We start from the raw sequence: 25,925 nt of genomic DNA on the forward strand, positions 1-25,925 counted from the left end.
GAGAAAGTGTCTAGAAAAGAGGGTAAGAACTGTCAGGAAGCCAGAACTGAATGCCAGATGTCAGGTAATTTTTCTAAGCAAGATGATCGTGTGGTACTGTAAGGTTTGCAGGAGATACTACTTATTAATTTAGCTTTAAGTATTTTGCATTTGCAGACTTTTACCTTCAACTGTCCCATGTGCAAAGATTACCCTCATCTTCATTTTATATAGGAAAGAGAAGATGATCCTGGTCCACAGTGGTATATTTATTCAAGCAAATTTTGATCATATGGGAAGACATGATCTCGGAATCCTTTTCACAGGTAACGCACCTAAATATATTCTCAACAGGATCGCAGACACTGAATTGATAAAGCAAGAATTGAGAACAGCTATTATGATCATGATTTTCTTTTATTATAGGCCTCCACTGCTACTCCTAGCAGGGTGCATGCAATTAAGTTATGGTATGGTACTGGGTATCTCAAAAGATGATAACCTTTGACAGCTGGGCTTCCTCCAAAAATAAGTTGATTGCATATTCCTCCAATTTAGGTTCATGGCGAATTTCAGTCTTTTCTTCTGTCAGGAGGCCTACAGGCAGCTAGAGGGTTTGGGTCTTCTTTTGCCTTTTCTTTCTCCTCTTTCTTACTGATTTCAAAACAAATGAATTCAGCACTGTTGCTGCTCAATCTCCTTTCCCAAAAGCCAGCTTAAGATGCCTTTCTGCTAGCCTCCAAAAGCTTTAACTACTCATGCTCAAATCCTAGTTGCCACCGCGTTTCCTGAAAGTTCTCATGGATTTTATACAAACATACATTAAAATATGTTTCCTCTGCTTTTTCTCCAGTAGAAGTTGAATGCATGAATTCTTTCTTTCAAATTCTTCTCTTCCCTACAGCTAGAACAAAAAAAAGAACCTGGATATTCTCTCAGTTTGCTTTGTTACTGCCACCTCTGACACAATATACCATCTGCAATTTTGAAAGTGGTTGGTAGGTTCTTACTGCCTGTTCACCACTGTGCCAAGGGCTCACACTTAACCTGCCCTCTACGCTGGTCACCCACTGCAAACATGCTATGATGTTGTATGCTGGGATTTTACCTGCATTTTTTTCCAAACTTTTCAAAAACTTCCACAAATTGCAGTTCATTTGTTGCCCACAGTAGGTAAACACAGTGTCACAGTTCAGGTTTTGGCATGTGGAATTGTTACAGAAACAATCCTTGGTAAAGATTTTCAAATGAAATTTTTTGACATTGAGGCCATGACCAGTTAGGAGAAAAATAACAACAGACTATTGGAAGAGGTCAGAACTGCAAGGCCATTGGCATCCACCCACAGTACTTTAGTAGCCATGATACAACTTTCTATAACAGAATTTCCTTAGACTGCAAATATAATTGGTTTGCATTAAAACTATTAAAGAAAATCACAGATAAAGTGAGCAATAAAGACACAAATGTGAAATGTTGTGAAACACAATTTTCACCGGTCGCCTGGGAGGGAGTATCTGTTACACAGACTTAAATGAAGAGCTAACTAGGGATTTTGAAGTAACAATCATATTACATTTACTAATTATGTTTTTGTTGGCCTTAAGTACCTAAAAGGGTTTCTTTTTCAAATCTAATATGCTAGTTAAGCCTTTTCTTTATAGAAACCTCGAAACAATGCAAATCATAGAATCATATAATTATTTAGTTGAAAAAGACCTTTAAGATTGAGTCAATCAACGGAATAATTCTTCTAGAACAGAACTACCGTTATGTGGTATTTAAGTAGTAGTTACTGACATATTCAAGAAAAATATCCTGGTTGATGAGTAGCTGAAACTGCCATGTAATGACTCAAGGTATTTCAACTCTCTAGGTCACCAGAGGTTTTGAAGTATGTTGATATAAGACCTGCATATGTTTCTTCTGATAAAGACATTTGGACTGTAGGAAAACAAACACACACCAAGAGCCTTCGGATGGCTGGAAAATAAGAATTGTTAAGCTGGGCATAACTCAAACCAAATGTCCATACTTTTTTCCAGCCACTGATATCTCTTTATTCTTTCAAATAATTCTTTGTGCCTTGACATTTGCCTTGGAGACCAACCAATATAGAACACACTGAATTCCTACTATTTGTTTTATTAACTCTTATTCCTAAGGCTGATCAAATTTTTAATTACTTAAGTGTGCAGATGAAACAACAGATCTGCAGTGCATGACTAAATGTTTAAAAACCTCTTAGTAATTTTAGGAACTTCACTTTCAAAAGTGACACTGAGGTGTACACAAACAGTAAGACTGTCTGCAGTCAGAAAGATGGCTTTGCCTGGTACATAATCAAAACTATATTTTTAGTAGCATTAGTATTAGTGTTTTAGTGAAATGAACAGAATGCAGTGATCTCCCCTACTCCAGGGTGTTTGTTTACTAGGTGTTTGTTTACTACAAGGAATCTGTTCTAAGGCCATAAACAATTACTCCTTCTTGAGAAAAAGATCAAATGTTTATGGATCTGAATGCAGAATCAGCAAGGGAATGGAGGTGCTGACACGCTCTTTTACCCGATAGATCGGTTAACAATTGTGGCACACTTGCAGGGTAAGTATTTCTTGTTGCCTAAGGGATCTGAAGGCACATCTCTTTTGTAAATTACTCAGCATGCTCCAGCAAAGTCTAAAATGGGATTTCCAACTCACTCAGGGCCAGGCTGTCTAATTTCTGTATCTGGAAAAGGTTTCTTCTATTCCAGGACATGAGAATTTTACTGTACATCAGATATTTCATGTGCTCAAAAACACTAGGTGCAGGAGCAAAATCACTTGGTTTGAGCAGCCTGCATTTTACATAAGGTGAATTCACTTCAGAAGGCACAAATACTCTAGTATCATGGATTTTACTGACCTTGTGTGCAGCACACCTTTATAAGCCATTCAGTGGAATGTGCCATTCAGGAGTCATGTGCCTGAGCTACTCGTCTATCCACTCTCTAGCTTAGAAGAGTTTCCAAGAGTTTCCTAGTTTCCAATGTTTAGCCAAAGAACCTTTTTTGTGAAAAAGACATTTTTAAGTTTAACCATTTGAGGGTCAACAAAGAACAAGCTCATTAGGAGATTTAAGCAAATAAAAAACTTCTTGTCCCAAGTTGTCCCTGTTGTCATTAAGCAGGGAGTTAAGAGAAAGCTGAGGAGGCTTTGAGCTCTGTTTGACATGAGTAGTCAGAAAAAAGGTGAGAGGGATGAAGTACTCACAGAATAGAAAGATGGTAGTTGGTAGAGGGAGGACTAATGTTTATTTTGGGGCTGATGTTGATGCACAAGAATAAAGATGTCATCCTAGATGTCTTCCAAGAAAACATCTTATGTAAGCATATTTTTCCATTTAATCCTTCTGGATTACATTTCCATTAATCTCCAGATGAAGCCTTGGGTTCAGTTGTTCCTTTAACATATGCTCCACTAACAGAAGCATCATTCAGCTTCTTGATTTACAGATAAGTTTATCAGCTGCTATAGCTCTATGTGAGCTCCTTTGCTGGCCAGGTGGCCATGGCTAAATCAGGAAGTTTAGCTCAGCGAGTAGTAACAACCCTGAGAAATACTCCTGTGAGATGTGCGGAACAATCTGATTTGTGGCTGCAAATCTATGGCAGCCTAGGTGTACACGTCCTGCCCAGGGAGCAAACTCCATACGTCTTTTGCTGCTATTTCTATTTATTTTTCCACAGAGGAGGTTTTCAGAAACACAAGACATTTGTGAAATATAAAGGGACAGGAAAAAAGAATCAGAAACAGTGTAATGTTCTAAGCCATGTTCTACCCAATTGAATGTAGGAGGATGGCTTGTCCTGGGAATATTTGAACTCGGTACTTTATATATCCATTGAAAGGGCTCTGAAAAACTGCAGGAAAAAAAAGTGCTGCACTAAAAATTCCATCTTTGCTCATTCAATGAATGAATTTTTTTTCCCAAAGAATTTATTTCCATTTCTTGTAATTGCAGGTCCTGAAAGCTCAGCATGGGGCCTGAAAATCAAGCAGATTCTTTCTTATGCTATAAATAAGGCAATACATGTTATCTATAAAAATAACCTTTATTTCTGACTCTACTGTCTTGTAGTTATTCTTCAGTGACATACAAAGAGCAAATTCCTTACCTGAGTGGCTACAGCTATCTGAAATGTAACAATCTACCTGCTGATACACAAAACCAAACAGAATACAGCTCACCCCCTCTCAGCTGTCTGGATCTTACAAGTGCAGCAACAGTATAAAGGATTAAAATAAACCACATTAAATATTCCCTTTTGACTAAAGTTACTGTAACATTTGAATGAACAAATTTCAGTCTGAAAGTTTCATCGAAGAAGTTCCAATGAAATGGTATTTTAAACAAACAAAAAGAACTAAGAGTGAAGAATTTATTAAAAGAAGGAGAAATGAAAACTCCAAATACAAACAGGCATCTCTCCAGACTTCAAAAAAATTACCTAGCTACATATAAATCTAGACAAACTTTCCTGAACCTGTGCTATTCTCTTTTTTTCTACAATGAACCTAAGGAAAATTTTCTCCAGAATTTGCCTGCTGAGCAAATCAGTCTTCTGTGTTAATCTTGATGTGGCTAGGAAATAATTTCTATAACCACAATTTTAAAAGTTTATTTTCTGTTTCAGAAGCAAGTTGGTTTTTTTTAAATGCATTGTTCTGAAGTAGCAAAACCCAGGTTAATGTCTTTATTTTTTAAACTATATGCCTCCCTTAATACTATTGATGGCTATTTCGATCACTAGTGGCTTATGCCAGTCACTCACTGGATTCTTTGTTTTTTATTGTGTTGTCTCTTTCCCTTGAGGAGAATCCAAGATCTGTTTAAGTTCCTGAATCACACATTATGTATCAGGCCCAAACTTCATTTGAGCAATACAAGCCGGCTAACACTTTACACAGTATCACTTTGGGCAATACAACTGAAAGCTGATATCAGCTGATCAGATATAAATGATTTGCAAGGCTGTACAGTCCTTGTGGCAGGTTAGTTTTCCACTACTGTTTCCTCTTCTCCTGTTTCTAGAGTTTCAGATCCAAAAGCTATTTTAAAGTGCTGTTACATAGGGAATATAACAGTTAGTCTATTTTAAGCTTATGACACTATTAGCATACAACTAATGTGACAGTATGTATATAAATTCAAATTGTTAACAACATCTCTTCTTTTTGCCTAATAATTCCTCAAAACCACACTTCTGTGCTTGTGTGCTTCAAATTTACATATCGAAAGTAGATATTTCTTCAAACAAATTGGTAACAAGCAGCTGTCAACATATATGTGATCGTATACATTTTTCATCTATTGTGGAGATCCAAATACAAAACTCAGTACTCCAAGACATAATGGTGGTTTGTGAGTGTCCAAATTACCTTGGACCCATAAATAAATGAATGCCTTACATTCACATCTATAAGCAGTTAATCATCACTGAGAGATATAGTATGGGCAACTTTGCAGAGGTAATTCAACTAATGTGCAGTGTAGGTAACTTATGTAGATTAGACAAATTATGCCTTGCTAGCTTGGCACACAAAGAAATTTCAGCTTCTGATGCACATTAACTCTACATGTCTCTCTGGACATCCCACCTGTAAAATTCTCAATTGCATAAACAGTAAGCTTAACATACAGTAATTTGTGAGGACAGAACTCATGAAAGGAACACAAGCAATGGATGTAAAGCATATATTGTGTATGACCTGGAAACACATATTGGTCACATTGTTTGAAGTTTGTGATGTCATACTAGCATAATTTATTTCTTCTGAAGTGAACGATCCACTTTGCTGATTAAAGATTTATTAGCCCTGTATGATAGGATGAACAGAAGTGACATATTGACAGCTTAAGAATTGTTTTCATGAGATGAGAACAGACAAAGGACAAGTGTGTTCATAGCCACAATCTTAAATTCATATCTATCAGAACAAAGTAGTATGTATGTTTTTTTCGAACATTTTCAGATAGACATTAATGCATTTGGACAATCACCTGCCATCAATACTTTTAAGGGATGAGGCAAATTTATCACCCAACATGGTGCTGGATGATAAACATAAGCATCCCATGCAAAGAAATAACTACATCTCAGCTAATTAATTTTTTTTTTCTGAAGTACATATTGTGACATAAGCTTGGCAGTGACCAGTGACTAAGACAAATACAGGAGGCACAGCATTTTATAAATGTTTCAGCTATTTGAATTTTTCGTAGTCAAAACAACAGAGCAAAGGAAATACTAATGGCAATTGCAAACAAAAAATGAATTTGAGTTGGACTGGTCTGTTCAACACCAAGATGCTTAGACAAAGTATAAGTGAATAGCTTTGTCACAAGGACTGTGTGCCCAACATTTACAATGAGTTATCTGGCATTGGACTAATATGGAAAATTGACCCGGAGGGAACAAATCCACAGAGATATTCTTCATTTATTTGCAATAGGATTGTGTAACTGGAGTTGATGTTACACTAAGCTAGCAAAATAAAGTTTTAGAAACATGTATATATAGCTACCAATAAAAATACAGCTGGCATGAAATCAGTTTGGTTGCAGTTTGATAAAACACCAGTGCTTTCTGCAGTGTCAGCTGCTTACTTGGTCCTGCATGGCTTATTACAATCTCAACTCTTTAATACAGAGTTTAGAAATACATTATTTTTCCCAAAGAGCTAGTGACTAATGCCCAAACTTGATTTGAAGGGAATATATATGAAGTAATGGGCCATTCAACTTGAGTAAGATACCACAACAGAACTTGATCATTAGTGAGTACAGCCATTCTGCTTTTTCGTCTCCGGTATTCAAAAGCAGTCATCTTTACTTAGCTTTGCTTTTTGCTCGAAAAGTGGCAGAAGTAACAATGTTGTTCTTCAAGATAAAAAAGAAAACGAACCAAAACAAAAATCCCACAGAATATTTATAACAGAGTAGTACTAATAACTGCACAGATTTAAAAATATTCATCAGCAGAACCTGACCCAAAGGGAAATAGATTTATCTGAAAGAGCAAATAGGGCAAAAATGGTAATTCAAATCATCACTGCCTAAAATCAGCTTATGGATCAGAGATGGACTGACACATTCATCTAAATGATGACATAAACATGGGTTACAGTTTGTTGATATGGTGTTAGGAAAAGGCTCAAGTGAGATATATTAATTTTTCATTTCCCCTGTAGCTAGAAGAATGGCAAGAAAAACCTATCTGGTGGTATTTAGGCACCCTATTTAGAAACTCTGAAAGAACCAGAAAATTTATCGCAGCTGAACAGCAGAGGAAATATGTCAAATGTTTTCCTATGCTAAGTTTTTGTACTGTCTTTTTCAAAGAACCTCTTAGAATAGTTAATTGACAGTAGATGCCTCTCCAGCATAAGCAATCTATCATAAATTGCTTTGCTATTCTATAATTTAATTTTCCTTGATTTTTGTATCAAATCTTATTTTGAATAAAATATATATTCCATGCAGAAATACCTTTGTGAAAAGAATCTTAAGAGTTATGCAGGTTTTGAAGAATAACCCAGTAGATGAGGAAGAAAAGCTATAAAATCCACAGTGGGGGATAAATAGGATAAAGAGCAATCTTAAAAAAAAATCATGACCTGCAAATTGCACAAAAATGAATGAAAAAACACCATCCTTTTTAAAAGACAATACCTGTGGTCTCTGAACTTTTAGTTTGAAGGAAATCAGCTATAACTACCAGAAGCCTTCTTTCAGGGAAGCAGAAAGGCTCAAGAAAATATTTTAATAAAAAGGCTCAATCAGTTTATTCTAGTTTGATATAATCTACAAATATATTTATACTTTTTAGTCCAAATGACTCTTGTGAAAAAAAGGACCTTTACAGAAATTTCAAATTGCTATTAAAATGCTGTATAGGAACAAATGCACCTACTTACATTAAATCTTAACAACAAAAATGTGTCACAAACTTTCTCAAAGACCTAGAGAAGATATATTTCAGTATTAAGCAGATAAAAATATACATTTCAATATACAAATTGAAATATTTTATTATAACATGCATTTATCATATTTATTGTGTGCTTTATATTAGAATATGCATTACCAGTGCCTAGTGAAATTATTGAGAAAGTCATTCTGGGAGTTATTGAAAAACACTTCAGAGACAATGCAGTCATTTGTCATAGCCATAAACTGTTCACAAGGGAAAAGGACTGCTTAACCAACTTAATTTCCTTTTATGACAAGGTAACCCAACTAGTTGACCAAGAGAAACCAGTAGATGTGGGGTTTTTTTATTATTTTATTTTAGCAAAGCTTTTGATACGATCTCTTACAAATACTTCTCCACAAAATGTCCAGCACACAGCTAGACAGGTCCATGGTATTTTGGGTAAGCAACGGGCTGGTAGATTGGGCACAAAGAGTTATAGTAAATTGGGTTACATGAGGCTGGTGGCCAGTCACTAGTGGTGTTTTCCAGGGCTCAGTTTTAGGGCCAGTGCTCTACAATGTTTTTTTTAAATGGTCTGGACATAGGAATTGAATGTACATTAAGTGAGTTTGCCAACAATACTAAACTAGGAGGAACTGTGGACTCCCTCGAGGGTAGAGAGTCCTTACAGAGAGATCTGGATAGACTATAGAGAGCTGGGCAACCAGCAACTACACAAAATTCAACAAGCGCAAGTGCTGGATTCTCCCACTGGGACGGAGTAATCCTGGTTATACGAACAAGTTGGGGGACAAGAGGCTGGAGAGCAGCCCTGCAGAAAGAGATCTGGGGGGCTGGGTTGGTGGCAAGTTGAATATGAGTCAACAGTGTCCTTGGCAGCCAAAAGGACCAACTGTATCCTGGGGTGCATCAAGTACAGCATCGCTGGCTGGTCCAGGGAGGTGATTGTGCTGTTCTGCACTGCACTGGTGTAGCCTCACCTCACGTATGATGTGCAGTTCTGGGTGCCACAGTATAAAAAGCTGAGGTCACGTGGCTTGTTCCGCTTGGAGAAGGGAAGGCTGAGGGGTGACCTCACCACAGTTCACACTTCCCCAAGCATGGCAGCAGGGAGGGAGATACTGATTTCCTCTCTCTAGTGACCAGAAACAGGACACAAGGAAATTGAATGAAGCTGCATCAGGGAAAGTTCAGATTGGACACCAGGAAAAGGCTCTTCACTGAGAGGGTGGTCAGTCACTGGAACAGCCTCCCCAGGGAAGTGGTCATGGCACCAAACCTGTCAGAATTCAAGAAGCATCTGGACGATGGTTTAGTATTACAGTTGGATGTTCTATAATTCTGTTTCAATACAATGGCAATGCTTGGTTGTGATAACATAAATACATAGCTAAGACAAGGTTTAGTGTTGGATATATATTTACAAATGAGAAAAGTAGTAAAACTTACAGGTACATACACTCTTCCCCGGAGACTTCAGCTGACAAGCAAACCTTCAGATTTAAACTTCAGTCAAAGCTGTGTATTTAGCTTATTTTGTTGTTTATTAATATTAAAAAGCATGGGCATCTTTAAAACTATATAGCAAAGAAAAAGCTTGTCCACTGACAACAGCATGTTTTGGGAGCATGTTTATTTCCCATGGTATTTATTTATCCCAGTGCAAGACCAAAGTGATGATGGAAGTCAAACACAGGTCACAAGTGGGCTTGGCTGAACAGCCTTGCACATTTAAAAATTTTCTTCAAAGTGCCAGAACCCCAGGGAAACACAATAAACACAAATTAAATTATAACAGTGAATTTTATTCCTGACTAGCCTTGCACATTGACAGATTTAGACAACCTTACAGGAATGTCTTGATCAAAACTGGTCTCTGTTAAAGTACAAAGTACTGTGTTCATTAACGTTCAGACTTTGATAATATGTACACTGTCCTGTCGCTGTGGTCACTTTCAAGGTGATCTTTACGAGTTCCTTTCAGACAGCATGTAGCTGCCATTCCCCAAAATGTTTTAGCAACTAAGCAGTAGGCAAGATTAAACACAAATACAAGTCACATCAAGGACTTTTTGAAAGACTACCTTCATGTCCATCCCCTGCAGCATATATTTCTTTGAAATAACTCTTGTAATCTAGGAATTTAGAGACCTGATCTGGATAATTTTTGGTGTGTTGTTTTCACTAAGTTTCAAGCAGGGAGAAGGGACAGAAAAGTAGGGCCTGAGAGCAGGGTGATTCCTCAGACAGTGCCTGCACTGAGAGCCTCTCTGGGCTTTCTCGAGGCTGCCCAGCATTCCCAAAACCCAAATATACAAGCAATGGGCAGAGCAGCAGAGCTCTAAGAAACATTTTATGCCTCACTGGTAGACAATGAAACATCCACAGGATAAAACAAATTTATTTAAAATATTCTGTTCTTTGCCTGAGAGCCAGTATTAACATGCTGCAAAAGGTAGAGTAGCAATTTACAAACCATTAATTTAGAACAGGTTATATGAAAAAACAAAAGATAAAAAAGTGCATCTAAACATCTAATCATATAAATACCCAGATATGCATATATATAAAAATTCATATACTTTACAGAAAGTCCTCAGTCTTTAGACTTAAAAATGCTAAGTCAGCTTCCTGAGAGTAATAATAATAGCCAAATTCTCTTATGTACATGTTCCTGCGGGTGTGGAGCAAGATACTTCTTCAGTCTCTCCTTTTGCAGAAAAAGACGAAGAACATATTTTTGACTTGCTGGCTGAACCAGAATATCACCAAAACCAGTTTCAGCCTCAGATTTTTTTTTTTTCCCTGCAAAAAGTACAAACTGTTTTTTTAAGAACCAAAATGCATCATTTTACCACATTTACTTTTGGAGTTAGGAAACTCCAAAACAGATTTTTTTTTTGCCAGATGTGGATTGAAATGCGTCCTTCGCTCAACAAGGCACTGTCATTTCTTCATGTAAAAATTATGCTCTCCTACATTTGTCAGTATGATTTTTTTTTTTTTTCCTGATTTGCAAGTTTTGTTTTTTTTCTTTGCTCTGCATGGCAGATCTGCCGACAGTGTTCCTTTGCTATGAACTCAACTCTCAGCTACATTATTCATTCATGGATAAATGTCATTCCCATATATTTTAAGTAACATTTTCACCTTTATATTTTCTTCCAGTGAAAATAATCACTGCCTCTTCACAGGATGTAAATAAATGCTTTATAACTACAGTGTGAATCTGAAGCTGCTTTTAATCTTTATATCAGTGAAATTCTGCTGTTTCCCCAATGCAGTAAATGATTACTGCCTTCATTTTGGGTAGTGAGGGACCATCAGTTCTGGTGCTGTACATCTACAAGTTGCCCATATCTTAGGCCATTTTTTTAAGCGGCGACCACTTAAGAGACCTGAAGTTTGGTGGAATAATTAAAATACCTTATTAAAGAACTTCAACTGACTGGCTTAGGCTGCATAACACTGGATACATGTATCACTTTGAGAAAAAATAAGGACATCGTTTTTGCCTATGGTCCAGCTATTTCAAGACAGATGCACGGAAGATGGAGGATTTGTTTTTCTGCACAATGGTAACAGTGAGGCTATGGCTGCCTCTTCCTCCCTTCTGCCTATAAACATGTGCCAAGTGCTGTAATAAGAAGTCATCTACAGATACTCTACTACTTAGCATGCTTTCCCTTGCTACTGGGTAGATCCTGCCATCCTTAATCTTCTGTACACAACAAATCTTAGTAGCCTTGGCTACACTTGCCAGTGTTAATATACGAAACTTTGCTGAAGTTCAGCTTTTCTCTGCAAAAGCTCCCTAAAAATAGCATTGTGAAGCTCCACATGTGCTTTTTCTCTCAATAATTACTATTCTAAGAGAGTTCGTTTGTCACTGATAGCTTTGTAAACTCAAACACGGGATACCATTGCATTATTTCTGTATCATATCATCTGGAGTAGTGCCTCTAAAACAGGCGCTTTTAAAGCCCTGGTGACATCCTCTGTCATAGTCATGTCATGCGTCCTGTCCCTGCCCCCACACCGTCCCTTCCTCAGTGTTAAATTCTCAAACTTATGTGGGTGACATACAGAGATCAAATATCTGTCCTTCAGTTCTTGGAATCAGCCATACAATATCTAGTTCTCATTTTTTCCTGATAGCAGCTGAAGTCTTGATGTGCAGTGAAGTTTTTTGACATAAAAAATTTTAAGCATCAGTTGCATAACATGACACACTTTTCACTCAGATGGGTGAAATGTGGCTACAACTAGGTAAACAATCCTACTCAAGTTGAGTCCACAAATCTTTTTTTTTTCTTTTTTTTTTTTTTAGTTAAAAACTACAGCCACAACAGCACTGGATGTTAACAAAATGTTTCTCATTTGAACAGTGACAACAATAAACTGTGGAGTTCTGAATTTCAGCAACAGCAGTGGCAACTAGAATAGTGTCTTCTACATGTCCTGAGCCCTCACTAGGTCATCACTTTTAGCAGCTTGTCCCTAGGCCTATGATGAGATGTCACTAAAGCTGGAAGTGCATAGTAGAAGACTTCAGCTTGGTGGGCATGACCTGATAAAAAACTGTTATGCCTGTCACAGAAAAACAGCGAACTAAATGGTAAAAGCAAAAGTCATTCAAGTACATAGGACAGTACCAGCTGTACAACCACACATATGCATTTTTATTTCTTGTAACCAGTTAGAGGTACTGTAAAATTATAAGACTGACAAAAGGTCCAAGCCAAGACACCTACTCATACAAATATCAGAGTGTCATTCTCCAGGGATGCAAAAGCAATCCAAAGTGTTTGACTTCCACTTGTATTCAGGTGCCCTCCCTTACAAAGAGTGTGTTTGTACATATGAAAGTGTAAATACACACAGATAGGTCTGTAAATCACTATGAACACATATTCAAACCTGGTAACCATCCAATGGTTATTTCTTAGCATAACTTTCATTTATGCCACCTCGCATGCAGAATGAGTATATACAATGAAATTAGGCAGCAGGCCTGATTCTTCTTTATGTATTAGGTAGACTCCTATGGGTTTACTAGATGTATATTGATTGGCCAAGTTCTGAGAAGTTTTTACTGAAATCTCACAAAAATGAGGTTTGTTTCTATTAGATCAAATAAAAGGATAGTGGGATGCAAAAGGATTCTTCATCTGCTTGATACCATCCTGATCTTTGGCCCCTTAGCTACATTTCACTTTCTGAAGGAAAGTTTCACACACAAAAAAAGAGGATCACCTATTTATTTTAGAAATTCTACAAGTTGTTATCAGGTGATACAAATAAAATAAAATCTCCAAACAAAAAAACTACTTTATTCTGAACTGATCTAGTAAGCCAACTGAAGTTAACATTTTAATAAATTAACTGCACTGAGGACAGACCTACAGACAAAGAGCTAAACAAACAGAAATAATCCAATCCAGAAAAAGATTTAAAAAAACAGCAGGAGGAAGGGACAAAGATTTAAGAACAACTCAGTAACCAACACAGATAAATTTAAGAACAGTTCAAAACATCCACAGCTTCCTGCCATTCTGGAGAATAAATATACCCAGACCCACTGTTTAAGTTAGAGTGAACTTTGAGGATTCATAGTATTTGTAAAATTAATATTTTATTGGTGATAAATTTTAATAACTCCCAGAGAAACAATGTCACTGAACACTTATTTACCAGAGAGTGGGCTCAGTCATGCCTACATTAGTAGACAAATGGGGTCAAGCTGCCATTCCAGATTTAATCACATTCAGTTTCTTCAGCTCTCAGATTCAGTTTTCATGCATGTCAAGATGCTGTTCATCTTGCTCTTTTTCTGGCTGAGGAAGAAGAGTCTGAATTTGAAAAGGGTTGTAAATTGGAATTAGAGAGATATGTTTGCAAAAACATCTCTTTCCTAACAGGGAGATGTACAGGGTGAAGAAGACTCTTTGGTTTAATCCCTAGCTCTAGCAGCACTTGCAAACTCCCAATTTTTTTGCAAACTTTTCAGAAAACGGGTGTATCACACTTTCAAGATCCAGTGGAGGCACTGAAGCCATTGTGTCCTTCCCAATGTCAGCTAAACTGATGTGGATATACAAATTTGTAGAAGAGGCAGCACCTAAAATTTCTCAATAATTCCAGCATTGATTCTAAATACAGAAAAATAAGAGTCTCTAAAGCACATGGCAAAGCTTGGTAAGTGAGAGGCAAGGTGTAATCTGGCCCACCCCACAGGCCTAGCACAACCATCATGCATTAAGGAGCCCAGGAGATCTGCTGTCGTACCTGCCCTTTAACAACTGTGGTCAAATCCTACTTTGCCCACTTATTTTTTCTACAACTCAGTACAACTGCTTCAGCTTTAACTGGCTGGAGAGGTTCTTCTGCCCCAGCTTCCCTCCAGACCCCATGCTCTACTGGCCTTGAAGCTTGCAGTCTCAGTGGGGTGTGAGAGGCATCCTTTGCTTTGTTGCAGTCTTGCATGGATGCAACCATGAAAACCAAAATTTGAGTTGCCATCAGCGGCGGTACTAATAAAATAAATCTATTGACCAATAAATTTTAAATGCCACCACAGTTCCCCAGTCAAAGCGTTCTCAGAACAAAGGCTTTATGTAGAAATGCAGGCTTTTTTCCACAGAAGAGTAGGTCACGTAGCTAACACGAACAGATTAAGATCCTAAAATATTTAACAGTGAAGTCAGCAATTTAAAATTTCATTTGGAATATGGACCAAGTCTGAATCAGTGATGTTCCTCACAGACTGGTCATAATAAACATTTTGAGAGCATTTTTAGCTAAACAAGGAATTACACTCTCTCAGATGGTTTCTCACTTCTACCTCATTATGAGGAAATCTACTACCTTGAACTTGTTTCACAGTAAGTATCTAAATATTACCAACAGTTTAGGTAGACAGAAGGAAAGCAGAGGAGGAAGATGGATTACTTGGCTTGTACCTAGCCATCCAACTGTGGCACAGTTCCATTTCAGTTTTGTATAAGGAAAAAAATGGCTTTATTAACGGTACTCACACTGCTACCTACCTAAGATCAGGTTAACTACAGCAACTTAATCCTCCAATACAAGAGGATTTCACCCTGAGAAAAATCCTCTGTAATTCTCTTACCTCTATAAATGGCTCCAATATGCTTACCCAACAAGTAGCTTCCATTTCCTAATCACAGGTCTGCTTGCCGTCACATCAATGGCTCCACCTTTTTTTGCCTTCTCTCTTATTATTACAGCTTTAGACTGACCCAAAGTCTTTTTACTGCAATTAAAACATTCTGCAGGATCATCTGCTTTGTCTTTACCTGCTGCTGTTCTAAGCAGAGGGCTAAAACCGGCTCATAATTCATGACTTAATTAAACCTATTCTCTGGACCTTTTATCTTCATGAGGCAGTGGTGTGGCTAGACCTGGAAAGTGAGGGCCAAATCAGGGCTTCAGTTCCTGGCTCTGCCACGTGAATTGCTATGTCATTTTAAGTGTTAATTATCAACCAGATGTGTTTTCTTCCTTCAGGAAAACTGTGAGGCTTTACTTGTATTGCGACCCTTTCATGGATGGAAGGCTTACTGTATACAAAGCATAACTTCCAGGCCACACACAACTTTTCACAAAGTCTAAAGGAGAACCCTAAAGTAACCATTATATGAAAAAAAAAGCACCGCCTAGGTTCCAATATAACATGCTCAAAGATAGCAGGATACTGTGATTTAATTGTTTTCAGTGCATCAGTTCCACATATTTACCCCAAACAATTCCCTCAACAGAACAGGCAATACTTAAAATAGCATCATATCTTTGAAATATTGTTGCAACAGGAAAGAAAATAGTTCTTTCTCCCCCAAAACTATTTTTTGCCATTAAGTAGAGGAAATAGGAAACATCCTGAATAAATAAGGGTTAAAAATTAAAAATAATTACAGAAACTCTGTGTGAGGACAGTAAAAAACGGATGTTTTAAATAAATAATAATTATACGCTCCTCTAGCTCTTACATTGCACTTTTAGAGACAGATTTTGATCTGTTGTGGTCATGTGAATTCAGTTCAACTCCTTTGTTTTTGATTGAATTACTTCAGGCTCACCAGAATAACCAAGATCAGAGGCTGATTTAGTGATTTGCCCAAAGGCAATCACCAATTTCAAATAACAAAGTAGAAATTAAAGCTTTGGAGGACAAGGCTTTTCTTATATTGGTCTTCAGCAATGGAAAATGTCAAATATAATCCGATTCATCAGAGAAGGAAAATACTGTATTTTCCAAGCATTTCTGATTGAATATTTGGACCACATCGAACCACTTCAAGGTCTGACAGTGTCATCATTCATGCTCCACTATGCGCGTAACATACACAGTAAGTTAAAAGAACCTTGTTAAGGTAATGTGTTCAAGGTCTTTAAAACTTAGGAAATACCGAAAAATATTTTTTCCCTCTGGTGTGTATGCATTAAGATACAGCTGTTAATTTCAAGATTCAATAATGTTTTCCCCATAGAATTATATCTCACTTAATACATAGGATGGATGGTGTTTATTGAAAAAGTAACCAGTCAATAGCTTGTTTTCTGCTGGTTGTTCAATGTTTGGCCTGGGGTCTTATTTGCTGTACACAGTACACAACACTGCTCTGACAACAGAATTCTTTATTGCCTCATAAGCCTTTTTAAATGTTTATTGGTATCTAAATGCTTAAAATATTATTATATTTATTTTTACAACATCTTAACTAGATATGCATATGCCCATTTTAAAAAGCAGAAGCTGAGGAATAGGGAGACTAAAATAAAAGAACCAAACTTGTTCAGAAGCTTTATTAATTGGATGGTTTATCTTCTAATATGTTGATTTGTCAGCTGTTTAAGAAGATAGTTTTGATGATATCTTTCCCAGGAAGGGTTTCTTAAGATGTTTGTTGATTTCTGACCACCAAAAGCTATTGAAAAGCTAGCTGTCAGATAAGAAAAACATTCAGCTGCAAGGAAAGAAGTGACTGTCTCAAGCCTCTCACAGATCTCAGGCAAGCAGTACACCAACAATGGCTGGTCACCAAAAACACCAGGCAACCAGCCACCATGCAGTTCAGACTTCACCCCCCATCTTCACACATACAGATGAATATCTGCACACAACTGTGTACACATTGGAGAGACCTCAAATGATTTGTTCTGATGCAGAAAAAAGGGAGTTTCTGTAAACCCTAGAGTTAAACCCCCAGACCTTGAAAGGACAGAGGAAAAGGAACCCCTGCTTTTCTTTGACTCAGGCCGCATCATCTTTGAGATGATCCCACCTTGGATGGTCACAGTTGGAAGTGAATTATTTTAGGAAGCGCCATAGGATCAAGACTCCCAGATCCCAGCTCCAGCCCCAGTCCTGGCCAATTCCAGCAAACTACCCTGCTTACTCCAAGCCTGCCATAGGTCCAGTATAGACAGAAGATGCTGGGAATATAGCTCAAAAGCACATGAGAGTCCCTCTGTCAAGCCATGTGTAAAATGTAATTCCCTGAGGAGAAGCTCCATAGTAATGAGAGTTCAACTGCCTCCTCCTCATAGAACTTCCTAAAACCAGACCAGATGACTAAGTGCATTGTCCAGACACTCCTTGAACTCTGACAGGTTTGGTGCCGTGACCACTTCCCTGGGGGTCTGTTTCAGTGACTGACCACCCTCTCAATGAAGAATCTTTTTCTCATGTCCAATCTGAACTTCCCTTGGTGGAGCTTCATTCCATTTCCTGGTGTCCTATCACTGGTCACCAGAGAGAGGAGATCAGCATCTCCTCTTCCTCCCTAAAGGAAGCTGTAGACTGGGATGACAGCTCCACTCAGCCTTCTCTTCTCCAGGCTGAACAAACCAAGTGACCTCAGCAGCTCCTTGTAAGTCTTGCCCTTGAGACCTTTCACAATCTTGGTTGCTCTCCTCTGGACTCACTCTAATAGTTTGATGTCCTTATACCGAGGCACCCAAAGCTGCATACAGTGCTCCAGGTTGAGGCCACACCAGTGCAGTGTGGAGTGGGATAATCACCTCCCTCGACCAGCTAGCTACACTATCATTAGTTTTTAGGGAAAACATCAGTCCAAATTATTTCAATTTTAGGAAGCTATCAACAGTTGAAATTGGAGTCATATGATATCAGTATATAATCACTGATTTTACACACATGCATTAATGTAAAGACTGTGTGTGGAAACTGACCAAAGATGTTACATCCACTAGGAATTCAAATATTTCAAAACATTAAAATACCACTGTAAGTTTATATTGATATACTGATAGAAGAGTATAAAGGAGCAATTGAGTTTGAATGACACTTATATAACTTGCTCAAGAATTCAACATTGAACTTGTCAGCAGACCTTAAAGGGGAAATTGTTATTGTTATTGCCATTCCATAATTTAAATGGGAACCACCTCATTCATGTATTACAAAATAGATTTTTATATGCTCTTTACACCAAAGATCCCTCAATTGCACAGACAGGTTTGCGAGGTGAACAGTAAGTGGAACACAAACGAAGGCAGTCAGGGGTCCATCAACCCATGGCATACATCTTGAACTGCATCCTGGTAGGTGCTGCGTGAGGAAAGCTGTTTTTATTTAACTGCTCACTTGACAGAGAGCCCAGCACTAGGAGACACTGAGTGCTGCAGCCTTGGCCAAGCACCTGTGCATGCTTTTTCACTTAAAGGCCGATAGTCCCCAGACTTCATAGCACATGGCCTCAGCCCTCAGGGCTGCTCAAGTGCTGTGCTGGCTGTCGGCAGCGTTGCAGCCTACCGATGCAGCCCACCGATGCAACCCAGCAATGCAGCCTGCTGCAGGACTGAGCAGACGGCCAGCTGCCTGCTGCAGGTTCTGGGGGTGTGCAGTACCCACCAGCACTGCACAGGGGCACCAGCATTGGGCCTGGTAGCTGACATGGCACATTTCCTGATGTGATACTCTGTTCAGCCATGTTGTCCTCTGCTGATGCAGTTTCCACTGCTCTCTTTCCACAGTGGTTTTATAAATCACTTCAAGAGCACTTGAGGACAAAAAAGCTGCTTGTATTTTCTCTCCCGCCACCCCCCTCTCTAGTAACACACAACACATTTGTTCAGGGATTCATTAGCAAAGCATTTTTTAACATTAATCTAGGGAGAAAATCCTGCAGTGGTTCCTTAAGCTATTGCTCTGTTAACACTGAGAGTAACCAGTCTGCAGGCTGGAGATTGCAAAATGCTTTGTCCTTTCTACTTTGCAAAGCAGTATAACTCATTAGCAAGCCCTTGCTAATTGAATTTGATTTAGTGTCAACATTGTCACTGTCACACAGAAGCACACCAATAAAATTTCAGTCCTGCTTGCTGTGATCATTAAGTCCAGTTGTTTAACAACAGGAGTTCTGCCTTTGTGGTGAAGGTTGTCAGATCAGACTCAGAGGGGCTCTGCGTTTCAGTTGCTACATGAAATAAAGAAAAGTGCCAAAGCTGCCATCTAAAATATAAGATTAATAGAGAAATTCATTAGCTCAAATGACATGCATAAATGCTGCTGTTGGCTGTTTTGGGGGTTTCTGATCTCAGTTATCCTCTTTGAAACACAAAACCCCATAGACCAATAGAGATTTGAAAGAATAAGTGTGCTAGGAAAATGACTGGATTTTTTTTCAGTATAAATCTCCTTTCAAATAAACAGAATAAAAATACAGAAGGAAAGGTGGATTTAAAGTATGTCACTGATAATTATTCATTTTTATATATTGAGCTTGCTGGTAGAGTTAGGATAGATTTTTTTTTTTTTCTCTTTGACCAAAACAAAAAGATAAACAGCAAAAAATTGTTTCAAATAACCTAACCTGGGGGCTTTGGGTAAATAATACTACTACCACTAGTAATAAAACAAAACAAAACTCCTAGGAACACAATTTGTTTAGATTTTGATTTAGATTAATGAAACTAGAACAAAAATATTCAGACTGACAGTGCTGTTTGCGATTGTAAAGAACCATTAACTGGACTGACTGTCCTGGCTGATTTTCCTCCTTGGCCCATCACCAGGCTAAGGAGACACACTTTTCCTTTTTACAATTAGTGAGTATGTAGTTATTTTCACAAAGCAGAGCTGCTTCTCTCTTTCAAGGGGGAAGTTCATGATGCTCTAGGGTTCATGATACTCCATCATATCTTTTTATTTTAGTGTTTTACACACAGGCACAAACCTACCCCTCACCAAAGTGGCAGGGTTTCTATACCTCAGCAGCAGCGTGCTTGAATTTCTGTCTCACAGTTCACAGGAAACTGCCATAAAAACTGGAATACTGGATAACTCGGGATAAGTAGTTGTGCAGGGGGGTCCTTATTGACATCAGTCAATACTAAGAATGCATTTTAAATCTCCACTGGAATCTCACCTGAAAACTAAAACAGACAAACAAATCAAACCAAATAAAAAAAAAACAATGGAAATACTGAGGTCTGATGATCAATAGTTTTCTGGTGACCACTTTCTATTGATCCTTCTCCTCTCATTTTCCACAGCTAAGTTCCCACATTGCAGGAGTTCAGTCATTAATCCACAAGTATAAACTGTGAAATTTGTGTTACAGAATTTCACCCCATTTCTACTCCTGTCCTTATGGCCATCTGTGCAGTTTTCCCTATGGTAAACCCCAAACCTTCTACAAATTAATAAAGCCTCCCGATTTTACGATGCCACTACATCCCTAATAATCATGCCATGATCATTAATGGAAATATTAAATCAGATCAGCACAAAAACTGATGCATGAGGAGCTCCACTAGAAAATAATTCTGTTCAGTCTGTTACTGCATATCCCTACCAGCAAGGTATCATTTACTTATGTTGAATCCCAAAAGACTGAGGTGAAATAAAGAACACTTCATATTCCAGATTAACCCAGCTTTTTCACTCATAACTGCCTGTTTATTCTCTTCTGGTGTTCGGAATGATACTTATAAACCACTTAAAATTAATTTAATAAATCCCAAATGATCTCAGGGAAATGTTTGTATCACAAGAGTATATTTTCAGGGATTATAGAAAGATTTCTGTGAAGGCATGGAGACAGACCAGGTATGACAGGCCTCCTGCACGCTACCATACACGTGTGAGCTTTGGGTGAGCTCTAACCCTGCACTGTCCTATGCAGTGTGGAGATACCCTGAATCTCTTTACCATATGAAAGGGCAAGTGGCTTATCATATACACTGCAGGCACAACGTTTTTTTGAAGTTTCCTTTCTAAAATTGCATTGTTCACTGCCATAACACACTGTATAATTTTGAATTATATATCATTTCCTCTGGCAAATTAGAGCCTCCCATTTTCAAAAGCTTTGGTCATAAGAACAGTACAGTGAACTATTAAGGAACATTTTGATAGTCATAGGGCAGTCTGTTCAAAAGCTGCACTGTATAGGTGTGTCTTAAAGTACTGCTGGCCCAAAATAGAATATATACATACCCCACATTGCAGAAAAAATAAGCAAACAACACGTGAGAGATGTGCATGCTTTTCTGTCTTGCAACTCAAAATCTGTGGGGCTACCCCACATCTTTTTTTTTCTATTTGTTGATGCTGAAATGTTATTGTGTATCTTATTTATTGAAGAAAAACAAGCCATCTTAGGAACTCACTAGTCTTCATCAGCCTAAGACATGTGCTCTGATAATCTTGAAGTCTACCCCTTCCAGATAGGCTGAGAGTTGAACAATGAGTACAATGACTTGTCTGTTGGACACATCACTGTCTGGTCCATCAGATTCTGAATTTCTTTCCTTCCTGCTAGGCTGGAAATGATCTGCCTTTGACAAGGGACGATACCGTGCTGCTTATAGATTGTTTTGACCCAGGCCAGCCATTTCCCTCCTCCTTTCATGAAAGCTACTGATCCTTACTCTGTGTCTATGAGAACATCCTTCTCTATCAGAGTTTTAACAGCAAATTGGTGCCTCTTCTCCAGGACTGACTTGCAGAGACTAATAACCAGCTCTCCCCTTGTTCCCTTTGCCATATGATCAACCCTGACTCCATGAAAGAGCGCTCCTACCATCAAAGGTCAGGATAATGGGATTGATCACTTCTTTACTTTTGTCTCTATCCTACTCTGTGCTCACAGGGACTCAAGATGCTTCTGAATTTTTTAGTCTTTCCCTTATCAAAATCTCTGGGTGAGAGAAGAACACAGAAACCTGTTAAAGCATTTGCTCCCTGAATTGTGTGTGGGCTGTGCCTCACTTCATTCTGCCACCGTCTAGACTATTCTCTGAAAAAAATCTAGTCCTTATGTAAAAGAAACAGACCAGACGACAACGTCTCAGTTGTCTAGTATGTATTTTTAAACTCTGCAACTTTGTGTCTTTCCAGTTAGAAACAACCAAATGAAGTACAAAAAATATCCATTTTTAAGCTGCTGAAATCCAACTGCTTACATAAGACATGGCTAATTACAAAAAGGAAACCAAACTTCCACAATCTAGGTTTGCTAGTTGAAGTTCTGAACCACTCTTACCAGTATCTGGCCAGGGAATCTGATTGCCAATTGCTTGAGCCTCTTGGCAATGCCGGGATCCACAGAGATTAAGACGATGAAGCAACTTTTGGAAACAAGGCTGCTGTTTTATTTTGGTCTGATGATTTCTGATGTTTCTAAGATTTTTAAACCTAATGATAGGATTATCTTTAAACTAGAGGATTACAGCTGTTTTCATGGCACTGTATTTTTTAAGTAGAAAGTACTTTGTATTATATTTACAGATGAAAATTGTACAGAGCCTGAATTCTTCCATTAGAAAGGGCTTCCAAACTAGTGTGAGGTAAAATAAACTTCCTTTTCTTCTGTTCTTTCTAACCACACATACTCTGACTATCTCTAAAAGGCCAGAAAGGAGACAGATAGCAAGTTAAGTTTTCTTTACTTTCAGAAGAACGAAAATGATGAAAAGGCCCTAATGGAACTATTTAACATAGCTCTCCCAGTCTGAAAAGATTTTGCATTACATGGTCACTGCACCAGAACAGCAGAAAACTCCTAACTAAGGAAGATAAGGCATTTACACAGCCATTTTGGTTATAGTCTCAATAAGACTTCAGTATTTCAGCATGTCTGACAAAAACTTGAGACAAAGTCAGAAGTGTAATTACTCACAATGAGATGATGCTCCTTAAAACTGTGAGGGATATTTCTGAGATAATGACTATAAAACCATATGCAATTTCAGTAAATGAACCAACAGTTCTTTACAAAGAGTAAGTAGTTTCAGGCTAGTGATATATTAGTCATGGTAGTAATATTCAAGAAAGTGTTAATGGACTGTACTGTATAGTCAATATACAGGTAATTGAAAATGTATTTTTTGTACCTAAAGCTAAGGATCAGATAGCACCATGGAAAACACTTAGGCCTATAGTTACTCACCTAATAGTGCAGAAATATCAAGAGAAATGCAACATGAAGTTTTACATTTTTAATTGCTTTGGTCATTCTTCAAATTTTGCGTGTCAACAAATTTGGCATAGGCAACTTTATATTTAAAATATTCCTGAAACCTCTTACATGGTGAACTGTTCACAACGTAGTTCACAAGTAGCTACCAGTTTGATCCACCATGACACACCTCTCACACAGCTGAAAACTATGGTATATAGCTTGTGAGGTTTGAAGGAAGAATACAGTGAAAAGAGCCTGCAACGACAGATTGAATTAGAGGAATGCCTGCTCAAATTCAAAAATTCCCCAAAACGTAAATAAAAACATATGGCTTCATCTCTCTAGATCTGGCAAAGCATCCTATAAATGTATCTGTTCTAAAGAGGGGAACAGAAAACCAAAAACATGTACAAAATCTTGAAACTGTCAAATGAACTGACAACTGAAGTCACAGAAGAATCTGACCTGAACCACGCCTGGCCAGCTACCTGGCTTCATCTGCTGCAATCCTCTGATTGCAAAGGATTGCTGAAGTTGTTTCAGATTTAGCGGGAAGGTATTTTGCTACCCTGTGAACATTTTGGGTATTTCACAGGTTTTCTCGTTACATAATGGGAAATACAAGCAGTCTTTAGAAGTATTCTATGAAAAATATGTCAGAGAATTATATTAGCCTTAGCACAGCTCAGGACTTAGGTAAATAATTTGTACAAATGTACCAAAATTTAATTCCCTGTCCTGCTCCTACCAATTAAAGATACAAACCTGTGCCCTCTCGTAATGAAGATGATCACCCACTTAGGGTTATGTTACCTTGAACAAATACTGAAATACTTTTTGCAGTAAAGACTTGAACGGAATTGTACCACAGTCCATCTGGCTGGTTTAACTTCTATCAAAGACTCTGTTTGCAGCAGGAGAAGGTTTTGCTAGGTCTCTGTTTCCCTCTTCAGCACTTTTGGTTTTGATCCAAATATTCTGTTCTGGTAAATGTGGCATACCTGTTCCCACAGGCAATTCTGATTCTGCATATTGAACATTTTCAGACTAAGAAATAAAATAATCATAGGACTTTTTTTTTAATCAACTAAAAAATTTAGAAATCTCAGACGAACAAATAAAATGCTTTTCAAAATAACAGAGTTGTCAAATGTATTTCAACAATATCAGCACTAGTGCAGAAAAAAGTCATTTTGGTACATTCTATCTCATTGAAATACTACCTCATTTCACAGCGGCATGTCTGAGATATGATTTTACGATATGGCAAAACTGAGGACCTAAAGCTGCAATAAATTAATTTAGAGGAACCCAAGGCAAAGGTTCTTTTTTTCCCCTAAGGCTTTAAAGCTATCTTTTTTACTTGGCTTTAACAGCACTTTAATAATAACAACACTTCTCAGTGCTACAACTAAACTTTCCCACTGAAACAAACAAGCTTTGGCTCCCAATGCAGTCTTTGTTAGCACAGTGTCTGGGGGTGCTGCCTGAGCCCCCAAAGTTACCAGAGGCAAATGCTGTTGAGAACACAGTTTTCAGTTTTCCATTTGCTCTAATTTCCTGCTACAAACACTAAGGAGCTCTTTTGGTGACCAGAACTCATTTGTGGTGGGTCCCAGCTTAATTCCAGCAGTGATACTAGTTCTCTTTCCTTGGGCAGTCTCAGAGTTTGGAGACAAGCCCAGGCATATCCAGCTACTTAATTAATAATACATCACAGTTATTTCAGAAAATGTCTCTGATTTCTTCAGGCGATAGCGATTCTGTTAATTCTGTAATAAACTAATATGCAGTACAGTCCTTAAGAACAGGGAGGGTCATTCACATGTTCTGGAAAACCTATTTTGCTTTAATATCATAACAACATGACAACAATTAACTCCGTATCTATCAACATCTCAAGCAAGCAAAATGGTGGGGCAAACACTGTTCTTATTTTTCCAATTTAAGAGAAAAATCAGGCTCCAATTATAAATTTACAATGGTAATGCTCAGTCAGATTTATTTTTCACTGACTGGGAACAATTATAATGTCATATCAAGAATATGCCCGTTTTAAGGTACTGATTGATTTATTACACCAACTGGATGAAGCTATACCTATTGCTATCAGCCATATGATGTCACAGGTATTTACCCAGTCTTAAAGATGAAGTTTACAAAATCATGTGTAAGAAACAGAGCTGGAGATCATCAGTTTATTTACAGGCTAATTCAGCGGGACCAGCCCATTACTTAGTTACAACAATGCTGAAATTGGTTTAAAGTTTCTATCTTTCCATATAGAAATGCATTGTATTTGTTTATTTTTTTGGTTTGGTTGGTTGGTTTTGGAGCCTTTCTGATCTGAGGCTATAGGATGCTCTTTTTTTTTTTTAGATTGTAGCCTCCACAGATCACTGAGAAGTTTGCAACTGTTGTCACATGAAGCATATACCAGCCACTTCATCTACACAATGGGAAGGGAACTCAGATCTGTCTCTGTGTAAGCACTGACATTGCTAATTGTGGCA

General features: G+C 38.0%; 1 long non-coding RNA gene across 1 annotated transcript; it reads left to right on the top strand.

Annotated features, from left to right (window-relative positions):
- Positions 1-25,891, top strand: LOC309451405. The gene is made up of 3 exons (XR_014186249.1): positions 1-64; positions 214-305; positions 25,792-25,891. It is a non-coding gene; the product is annotated as an uncharacterized lncRNA (long non-coding RNA).
- Positions 25,892-25,925: the final 34 nt, after the last annotated feature.

The sequence above is a fragment of the Streptopelia decaocto genome, assembly GCF_964273445.1.
Source record: "Streptopelia decaocto genome assembly, chromosome: Z".
Classification (NCBI taxonomy): domain Eukaryota; kingdom Metazoa; phylum Chordata; class Aves; order Columbiformes; family Columbidae; genus Streptopelia; species Streptopelia decaocto.